At 30.3% G+C, this 11,259-nt stretch overlaps 1 long non-coding RNA gene across 1 annotated transcript; it reads left to right on the plus strand.

Moving 5' to 3' along the window:
- Positions 1 to 1,340: 1,340 nt before the first annotated feature.
- On the plus strand, positions 1,341 to 8,424 carry LOC143078354 (uncharacterized). Its single transcript, XR_012979186.1, has 4 exons — positions 1,341 to 1,402; positions 3,797 to 3,829; positions 8,080 to 8,133; positions 8,391 to 8,424. It is a non-coding gene; the product is annotated as an uncharacterized LOC143078354 (long non-coding RNA).
- Positions 8,425 to 11,259: the final 2,835 nt, after the last annotated feature.

Below are 11,259 nucleotides of genomic sequence, written 5' to 3' on the forward strand. Positions count from 1 at the left end.
ATCACAAAACAAATCAGTATGATATATTAAATAACACATAGCTAAGACGATGATACAACAGATTGTTAACCCTCAAAACAATCGTTATCAACCTTGGCTTCACCTCGGTTATAATGTTTTTTTTTTTAATAAAATCTGCCAAATTTGGTTTGCCGCTTCTTGTTAAATATGACAAATGCACAACATGAGAGAAGGAAGAGAGGGGAGACAAACAAATACTAATCATAGGAAAGGAAAGATGTTTTAAATCTTGTAAAACTTTGTCCATTTCCTATTTCATAGCACGTCATATGCCATGTTGCATCCTATAAAATACACTTATTCCCGGGTACACGTAAGCTGATAATATAAACAATCAAACTAATAACACGCTTCCGGTTTTGCAGTTGCGCTAAATATTCTAAAACCATATCTCCTATTTTTTAAGGTGACCCCTGCACTAAAAAGAAAGCCAAGAAATATATGGTTACTATGAAAATATCTATGTTCAATGATAAGTCATAGCCATTGTTGTGTAAAATTTTTAATTGCCTATTTCCTTCTCTTGTTTCAAGAAATACAGTGCAAGGTGATCTCAGCTAGGAACAGTGTATATATGTTCTTGCTTTCAGGATGTCATTTTCTACTTAATGTTTGAAAACTGCAATAAGCATGAATGTAGCATATTGACTCTTTAATTGTTATATAAATTCATGGACCAATTAAGTTGTTACATAACACTACAGTGAGATAACTGTATAAAAATCAGTTGAACGTTTTAATCGTGTATTATTGTTAATGCGATTATTAAGCTTCACAAACAAATGATTCAAATCAGTGTTTGTCAAACTACTATATATGCAATGAAATTTGAATTTTGATAAGGTGTGTAGTTGAATTGTTTTGAAATATTGTAATATTTTGTCAATATTTTACAAAATATTTTGATCGTACTTAAAACAAGGTGCACTCAATTAAATTTATAATTATAGGTGCATGCTCATTATCATGAAATCAAAACTCTTTAAACGTTTCTCTAAGCATTGCTGGCGTGGACAGCTTGTGCAGAATTAAATTTTGTAAAAAAAAATTATTCGCATTAATCTTTTATGTTATTGTAATTATTATGGTCAAAGACAACCTCAGAATATCATGAATAATGTGTTACAAATAAGGTGAACATGTCTGCACACAAACTAACTTTTTGTTTTGAGCAATTAGATGATTTGGGTCTATCAAAAGGATAGGTTTATTCATATATTAAATTAACGCAATGTCATGAAAACATTTGTGTCAAGGGGGCAATGTATTTTTACTTATGATTATAACTTGATTACAATAAAGTCTTCAAAATAAATTTCAGGAACGAAAACATTTAACAACATGCCATCCATTTCGCCTGAGACTGTTAGCCCAAAATTAGGTAAGTGCATGTAAATAGGAAAGGTGTGGCATGATTGCCAATGAGATAACGCTCCATCCATGTCACAATGTGTAAAATTTAACAAATTGAAGGTTAAAGTACGGCCTTTAATAGTTTTAACAGGTGCAAACCTTCATTCTAGCATATTAGTGTAGCATTACAACATAGAAAGACACACTGTTAATTGAAATGACTTAACTCAATCAACAAGATAAGTAAACATACACCGAAAAACAGATTTGATTTACAAAATGATCTATTACACAATTTATGTAACTACAATATTAATAAAAAAAAATAAAGGGGGAAGGTTTAACTCAGTATCAGATAGACAACTATACCCTTAGACAAAAAAAGACGTTGAATAACATAATGTACACAGGTAAATATATAATGTTGCTGTAAGGAGTATATGGAGTACAGAGACATATTTTAGAAAAAATAAATAAATTTGGTGTACATTAAGTACAAAAAGAGACTCAAATCAACTTAAACACATCCCAGGGATTCAGTGTTTTATACTTCCACGGACAGTCAAAGAAGACATGACTTGTGCAATGCCAAAATAGAAATAAAGGATTTAACATTATATTATATACCTATATGGAGTTATTTTCTTCCAGAACGACAGGTCATTCTTTTTCAGAACCAACCCGGACGATACCATGTTTCAATGAAATATGCTCCAAGGCATAAAATAATGACCTGTGTGAGGTCATTATTTTCCTTGATAAAAATGCAATCTATAATTTACTTTAAAATTCTATTCGTCTGATAGTTTTTTGTTGCCGATTTGGAAATTTGTTTTTTAAAGTTCAATCGATTATGATAGGTGTAAAAGAAATCGTCATTGCCCGAATTTTAATCTAAGAAACAAATAACGAGAAGTTTTGTTAATTTATCGCTACAATAAAGAAACATTATCATATGTGTGAAATGAATTTTTATGTAAACTTTTATAAAATAAAGCCAGATTTAACATATTCGTGTGTAAGATTTTGAAAATCTTATTGAGTGACACTGAATAGGTTGATTAATTTTTGATTGCTTGCTTAACGTCCAGTGGCAAATATTTCATGCATGTTCAGGACGATACACAATGAATAGGAAATCATACTGTGACCTACATGTTTTTATAATCGTCTTCGTGTCAGTTCTTAACTTTTTTAAATTCATTTATATCTTTTACTCTATCAAATGATCAACTAATAAGATAATCTTATATTTTATTGAATAACATAAACGTAACTCAAAAGGGTCGGGTGCGGAGGGTATAAAATTATATCCTGATTATCTGTTAATAAAATGTATAGCTATTCAAAAGACAATCTCTCTGAATTTTTCATTCGATTCAATTAAAATTGTTAGAAAAATAACCACTTTTCCGCGATAGAAATGACATTACAAAAAGAAAGAAAGAAATACCCCTCCCCCTTTTCCATAAACTAAGTGCTACAATAAATTACTTACAATGTGTCTTGTATTTGTCATACACCGTTATCAAATGGTAACAATACATTTGTGTCTTACTTCTTGCAGTAATAGTAATATTGTGTATGGATAATAATTTTTAAAAGGTTTATATCTAGATTAATTAGTGAGTTTTATTTCCCATTCTAAATGAGCCGAAGGGCGTATTAAAACCTGAACGCATTAAAAAGGAATACCCCACTTTAGTGTTGTCGGTAAAATAGGATACTAAATTTTGCAAATCTTTATAAAAATTAATATTTTTTGACGGTATATAAGTTAGATAATGCATATTTTAAGGTTTTTCTTGACGTAGAAGACACCTCGGTGTGTTCTACAACAAGAAAAACCTTAAACTATGCATTATGTATAACATAATATGTATAATGTGACGTATGGATAAAGCCACCTCTATATATAAATTCATGAACTGAGCTGTTAAACCTGGTTATTCTGTGTAGAAATAATCATATTCATTTACATCAACTTGATTACGAACAGAATGATTTATTGCATTATGTGTTTTTGGAAAATGTTTAACAAGTTTGATAAGACAAAGAAAAATATTTCACTATACAACATAAATAGCACATAATTATTAATGAATAGTTTGTTCTATGTGTAAACTCAATAAAACATAAACATTAATCAATTTAATACAAAACTTTTACATTGAGTGACCACTCGTAAAAGTCAAGAGCAATTGTATTGAGATTATATTGAGATCAGACAAATACAATGTTTTTTTATTTCATCACAAGGAAAAAGTTCAGTCACTGCAATGCACTTTAATACGTGTGACCCATCTTGAATAATCAACCTGTTTTCAAAATTAATATTTTTAATATTTTTTTATTTGGAAAAAGCCTCTAAAAATTTTGACTTAGAAATAATATATCTTCATATTTGTTTCTTATTTTGTAGGTAACACTAAAAAGACATTGGATGATTGTAATGGTAAAGTATAAAGTTTTTGTTTATTTGTTCACATATTTCAACCTAACATTCAGTGTAAGGGCTAAAAATAAACATGACGTTAAAGTCTCTTAATTGTCTGATACCTTGACATCCATAATACATTACCAAAAAAATAAACAAAGATCAAACCTGAATTTCACCATTAACCTACCCCCTGTATTCATCTACATTATCAGATGACTCCTTATTGGAGTTATGTCCATTATTAATAACAATTTTTGACTGATTATCGTGTTTTTGCATTTTAATTAGTTGAATTGTTTTGAAATTTTGTAATATTTTGTCAAAATTTTACAAAAGTCTTTTGGTCTTACTTAAAGACCAAACAGCCTATTCATTTCTACCAGTTTGAATGATTTGAGGAACAAAATTTGATGAAAAAAATTGGGGGTCACCGACTTAGTTTTGTCGCTATAGCAACCTTATTTTCGTGTTTTCCCGAATATCAACATTATATTTGCTTGTTATATAAACTCTCCAAAAAATCCTTTATATCAAACCTACAAGCATAATTCTTGTTTCACGTTAAACAGTAGATTGTATCTATCAAATACAGGTTCAAGAGTTTAAGACTCATATTGTTTTGATCTTTAAAAATAGGATTTATTTCATTCCCGCCAAAAAATAAAACGTTAAAATGAAAAACGTTTCCAGTATTAAAAAATATCTACCAGTGATTTTTTCATAATAATTTCAAGAAGGAAAGTGCCATGTGTACTCTTTAAAATAAAGCCAAAAAAAGTGTATGTCACCGACCTTTCAAAAAAGTTTTGAGTAATTTTCATGTTTTTTTCTCGTTCGTTTTGAAGAAAAGAGTTGTCTTTCTTCAGAACATTGAATCTGACGTCATAGTACAAACTTTCCTTGCTGGCGCACTATTTGAAAAAAGTCACAAATTGGACGTTTGAAACCCACATTCAAATTTCCAAGAATAAAAACTATATTCACCTATACTTTATTATCCGGTAATACAAGAGATTAAATGCAAGTGTCAGTATCAGATTTTATGATGTTGTTGCCGCACAATATTAACCTTCAGGAACATGCACTATCCGTCGGAATGGAAAATTGTTTGAAATAACCTTTTTCGCCGCTTTTGTTAGGAAAGTCTGTTTTTGTCCTCTGTCCCTCATCAGCAAAATTATTGAAAATAATAAAAGAAAAAAAAAAAGAAATGAAAGATGGCACTGGCTAATAACTACAGCGTATTTGACTATATCAGACTATATATGTGTGGTTGTAAGTTTTTTTCGCGTCAATTTCAATTTCAAATTCGTCACTGATTAGTCTTATGTAGACGAAACGCGCGTCTGGCGTACTAAATTATAATCCTGGTACATTTGATAACTATTTACACCACTGGTTCGATGCCACTGCTGGTGGACGTTTCGTCCCCGAGGGTATCACCAGCCCAGTAGTCAACACTTCGGCGTTGACATGAATATTAATAATGTGGTCATTTTGTTTTATAAATTTTCTGTTGACAAAAGTTTAAATTTTTCGAAAAACTAAGGATTTTATTATTCCAGGCATAGATTTCCTTAGCCGTATTTGGCACAACTTTTTGGAATTTTGGATCCTCAATGCTCTTCAACTTTGTAATTGTTTGGCTTATAAATATTTTGATATGAGCGTCACTGATGAGTCTTATGTAGACGAAACGCGCGTCTGGCGTACTAAATTATAATCCTGGTACATTTGATAACTATTTACACCACTGGGTCGATGCCACTGCTGGTGGACGTTTCGTCCCCTAGGGTATCACCAGCCCAGTAGTCAACACTTCGGTGTTGACATGAATATTAATAATATGGTCATTTTGTTTTATAAATTTTCTGTTGACAAAAGTTTAAATTTTTCGAAAAACTAAGGATTTTATTATTCCAGGGGCATAGATTTCCTTAGCCGTATTTGGCACAACGTTTTGGAATTTTGGATCCTCAATGCTCTTCAACTTTGTAATTGTTTGGCTTATAAATATTTTGATATGAGCGTCACTGATGAGTCTTATGTAGACGAAACGCGCGTCTGGCGTACTAAATTATAATCCTGGTACATTTCAGAAGTTTGTCATAACGAGCTCATTTGCTACTGTTGACAGACGGACGTAACAAAAGCATGGACGGACTTCTTTATACCATTATATTTCCCGACTAACATGTAAGACGAACGTATAGAAATTATTCCATTTAGTTTGTGAACTCATTATTTCTGAACATTTAAGATATATATAAGGAAATTAAAATTATAGGTATAATATATGAATTAAAGTTTTTGATTCTAAAACGTTATACATGTATCATGAAATACAATCCCTGTTATTACTACCTCACGTGTTTTGAATAAACGAGACAGTAACTTTAAAATACAAAGTTTTTAATTCAAAAATTAATTTAGAAATAATTTTCTGTTGAAAACTACAAAGTAAGATTTCTCCAACAGGATAAAATATTATAAATCTAAATTGCTAATTTTGGAAATTAAAAAAAAGACAAGGTTGTTTCCGGCATTGAAAATCGAAAATCGAAATTTGTTTTCAATCATTCCTGTCATAGTTTTAGTAAAATGAAAGGGAGAGATTTTATGTTGGATATTATTCTTGGAGCAATTGTTTTTGTCATAAGTTAAATGTACATCTATTTTATATGTTTTGCTAATTTCCTAATGAATGAACTTTGGTTGGCTTCTTTGCTTTGTTTGTAAAAATGTTTATTCGCGCTTGGTTATTAATATTGACATCTTCATATAAAGGTATTTAAACCTGTATGAATATGATATTTAAATTCAATTGGACATTATCAAAATATAATTATACAAAATATACAAACAAAGCAAGCAACTAACTAAAGTGTTGATCTACATACATTAGGAAATTAGCTGTAAGCTTCAGTGAGATCAGGTGAAATGTTTATAATTTCTTCTTAAGACAATTTGAAATGAAAGAAATGACAAACAACAACGACCCTTTGTCATAGTTATAAGATTTTGTCAAATAAGCAGTAAAAATAAATTTTAACTTCATTGCAAGATCGGACATTGTTTTACGAGAATCATCCAGACATCATTTACATGCATACGTTGCCAGTATGTCAAAACTTCTAGGAATAATTTTTTATTGGTCTGACCTTCTGAATACTAAATTTTTTTTTAAATTTTGAAAAATTGACATTAAAATTAGAAGGATCAAATCATGATCATAGGGAACATATGTACTAAGTTTTAAGTTGATAGGACTTCAATTTCATCACAAACTACCTTGACCAAAAACTTTAACCTGAAGCGAGACAGACGGACGAACGAACGAACGGACGAACGGGCGCACAGACAAGAAAACATAAATTGGACATAAAAAAAACTTTCACCCAACTAATAACCCCGGTAACCTGTACACAATCGGCGCAAATGAAAGACAAAATCTACACAAGTGAAAGAATTAAAAAAAATGAAATGCAGATCGGCGGAAATACAAGACAAAATCTACGCATGTGAAAGAATAAAAAAAAAAAAGAAATGCAGATCTGCGCAGAAAAGTCGAGATCAAAATTTATATTTTATTGTTTTTATAAGAACGAAGGTTACATATAATGTAGTATCTTATGTGTCCATTTGTGTTAAATTTCCACAAGATATCAGCTCGACGCTTAATTCCTCTTTTCTTTGGAGACGTATTTTTAAGCTTACACCATGTTTGAATACGTGAAAAACGCGAAAAAGGACGTTATAATTTGACGTTTTTTCATTGCTGGAAACAACGTCATAGAGCTTTTAAGTCACTACCAAGTTGCGTTAGTTGATGCGCATAAACAATAGGCTGTTTGGTCTTTAAAACAAGGTGCACTCAATTAAATCTATATACATTTCAATGCTCTCTATCATAATATCAAAACTGTAAAGTTTCTGCAAGCATTGATAACGTGGTCAGCTTATGCAGAATTCAAGTTTGTATTTTTTTTTAATTCTCATTAAACTTTTATGTTATTGCAATTATTATGGTAAAAAAACTAACTCAGAATATCGTTAATAATGTGTTACAACTATAATAAACATGTATGCATACTGTTACACTTTTTGTTTTCAGACATTACAGAAAAAAATCTGCGTCAGCAGTTTCATGATTTAGGTCTATCAGAAAGAAATATATTCATATATCAAATTAGCAAAATGTTATGATAACACTATTGTGAACGATTATAACTTGATTACAATAAAATATTCAAAATAAATTACAGGGATGAAAAACAATATGCCAACCATTTTGCCAGAGACTGTTAGCCCTAAATTAGGTAAGTACATGTAAATAGAAACAGAAAATGCAATTGTTTTCAGGTGATATTATCAGATAAATACAATGGTTTTTTTTTTATTTCATCACAATGAAAAGTTTCGGTCACTGCAATGCACGTTAATACGTGTGACCCATCTTGAGTAATCAACCTGTATTAAAAATGAATAATTATTATAATTTTCTATTTGGAAAAAAGCCTCTACAAATCTTGACTTAGAAATAATATATCTTCATACTTGTTTCTTATTTTGTTAGGTAACACTAAGAAGACATTGGATGATTGTAATGGTAAAGTATAAAGTTTTTGTTTATTTGTTCACATATGTCAACCTAACAGTCAGTGTAAGGGCTACAAATAAACATGACGTTAAAGTCTCTTAATTGTCTAATACCTTGACATCCATAATACATAACCAAAATTAACAAAAGTCAAACCTGAATTTCACCATTAACCTACCCCCTGTATTCATCTACATTATCAGATGACTCCTTATTGGAGTTATGTCCATTATTAATAACAATTTTTGAATGATTATCGTGTTTTTGCATTTTAATTAGTTGAATTGTTTTGAAATTTTTTAATATTTTGTCAAAATTTTACAAAAATCTTTTGGTCTTACTTAAAACAAGGTGCACTCAATTAAATTTATAATTACATTTGCATTCTCATTATCATAAAATCAAAACTGTTTGAAAGTTTCTGTAAGTATTGCTGACGTAGACAGCTTGTGCAGAATTTAATTTTTTATTTTTCTATTCTAATTAAACTATTATGTTATCGTAATTATTATGGTCAAAACCTAAATCAGAATATCATGAATAATGTGTTACAACTAAGGTAAACATGTATGCATACTGTTACACGTTTTGTTTTGAGCTACATGTATAACAGTAAATATCTGAGTCCGAAGTTTCATGATTTGGGTCTATCAGAAAGAAAGATATTCATATATCAAATTAGCAAAATGTTATTATAACACTATTGTGAAGGGGGTATTATATTTTTAATCACGATTATAACTTGATTACAATAAAATATTCAAAATAATTTACAGGGATGAAAAACAATATGCCAACCTTTTTGCCAGGGACTGTTAGCCCTAAATTAGGTAAGTGCATGTAAATAGAAACAGAAAATGCAATTGTTTTCAGATGATATTTTCAGATAAATACAATGTTTTTTTTTATTTCATCACAATGAAAAGTTACGGTCACTGCAATGCACTTTAATACGTGTGACCCATCTTGAGTAATCAACCTGTATTCAAAATGAATAATTTTTATAATTTTCTATTTGGAAAAGAGCCTCTACAAATCTTGATTAAGAAATAATATATCTTCATACTTGTTTCTTATTTTGTTAGGTAACACTAAGAAGACATTGGATGATTGTAATGGTAAAGTATAAAGTTTTTGTTTATTTGTTCACATATTTCAACCTAACATTCAGTGTAAGGGCTAAAAATAAACATGACGTTAAAGTCTCTTAATTGTCTAATACCTTGACATCCATAATACATAACCAAAATTAACAAAAGTCAAACCTGAATTTCACCATTAACCTACCCCCTGTATTCATCTACATTATCAGATGACTCCTTATTGGAGTTATGTCCATTATTAATAACAATTTTTGACTGATTATCGTGTTTTTGCATTTTAATTATTTGAATTGTTTTGAAAGTTTGTAATATTTTGTCAAAATTTTACAAAAATCTTTTAGTTTTACTTAACACAAGGTGCACTCAATTAAATTTATAATTACATTTGCATTATCATTATCATAAAATCAATACTGTTTGAAAGTTTCTCTAAGTATTGCTGACGTGGACAGCTTGTGCAGAATTCATTTTTTTATTTTTCTATTCTCATTCAACTTTTATGTTATTGTAATTATTATGGTCAAAAACTAACTCAGAATATCATGAATAATGTGTTACAACTAAGGTAAACATGTATGCACACTGTTACACGTTTTGAGCTATTACAGTAAAAATCTGAGTCAGCAGTTTCATGATTTGGGTCTATCAGAAAGAAAGGCATATTCATATATCAAATTAACTCAATGTCATGATAAAACTATTGTTAAGGGAGCAAGATATTTTTATTCATGCCTATAATTTGATAACAAAAATATTCAAAATAAATTTCAGGGTTGAAAAACATTATGCCAATCGTTAGGCCAAGGACTGTTAGCCCAAAATTAGGTAAATGCATGTAAATAGAAAGAAAAAGTGCATTTGTATTGAGATACAATTTCTTTTATTCTGTTAAGACCTTGGATGAACGGAGCACCTGAGATGAACCTCAGTTTTTGGTGGAATACGTGACTGTTCCTATGTTATTTTTGGCCCCTCTTGTAAAGTAATTGTGTTTTATTTTTTTTATTTCGCCTGAGAAAAGGCGTAAACTCTTTACTGAAAGCATTATATTTCAGCAGGTAGAAGACCTGGATGCCTAATAGCATATACCTTATGTTACGATGTTTCTGTCTGTCATATGTCCAATGTCCATGACCTCATTTCATGGTTCAGTGACTGCTTAAAAAAAATCAAGCCCTTTTGTCATGTGAATTTCTCAATAATTATGAGTAATATGATAACCATGTCCGCTATATGGGTTTCTTGCAACAACCATATATATGTCTGTCAGGTTTCACCTGCCCACAACCCCATTTCATCATGCAGTAACGGATCAGCAACTTTCGCAAAAGGTGGGAGCACTGACTGACTGACTGTCGTAAAAGGAGGCCCGCTTCAGTCATGCTTCAATGATTCCTTATATTATCAACCAAAAGGGGGGCACAGGGTCCCATTGATCAGCCAATGCGATGGTCAGTGTTCAAGGTTAAAGTAATTTAATTAGGTCCATTTTTCAAACATAATAAGCATGCAGTTAGTCAATAAATGTGGTGAATATAATGAGAATCACGGGTACCTATCAGTCTAACAGTTTTCATCTGAACTTGACCTTAATTTCATGGTTCATTGGTTAGGATTAATTTTTTGGGCGTTTTTTTTCTGTTTTTGAAGTATTATAAGCAACTGTATTGGTGTACGGAATGATTGTCAGCAATACAAGATCTACAAAAATGTTGATTGCTAATGACTGCAACCGTAAAAAC

This window comes from Mytilus galloprovincialis, chromosome 6 (genome assembly GCF_965363235.1).
Source record: "Mytilus galloprovincialis chromosome 6, xbMytGall1.hap1.1, whole genome shotgun sequence".
Classification (NCBI taxonomy): Eukaryota; Metazoa; Mollusca; class Bivalvia; order Mytilida; family Mytilidae; genus Mytilus; species Mytilus galloprovincialis.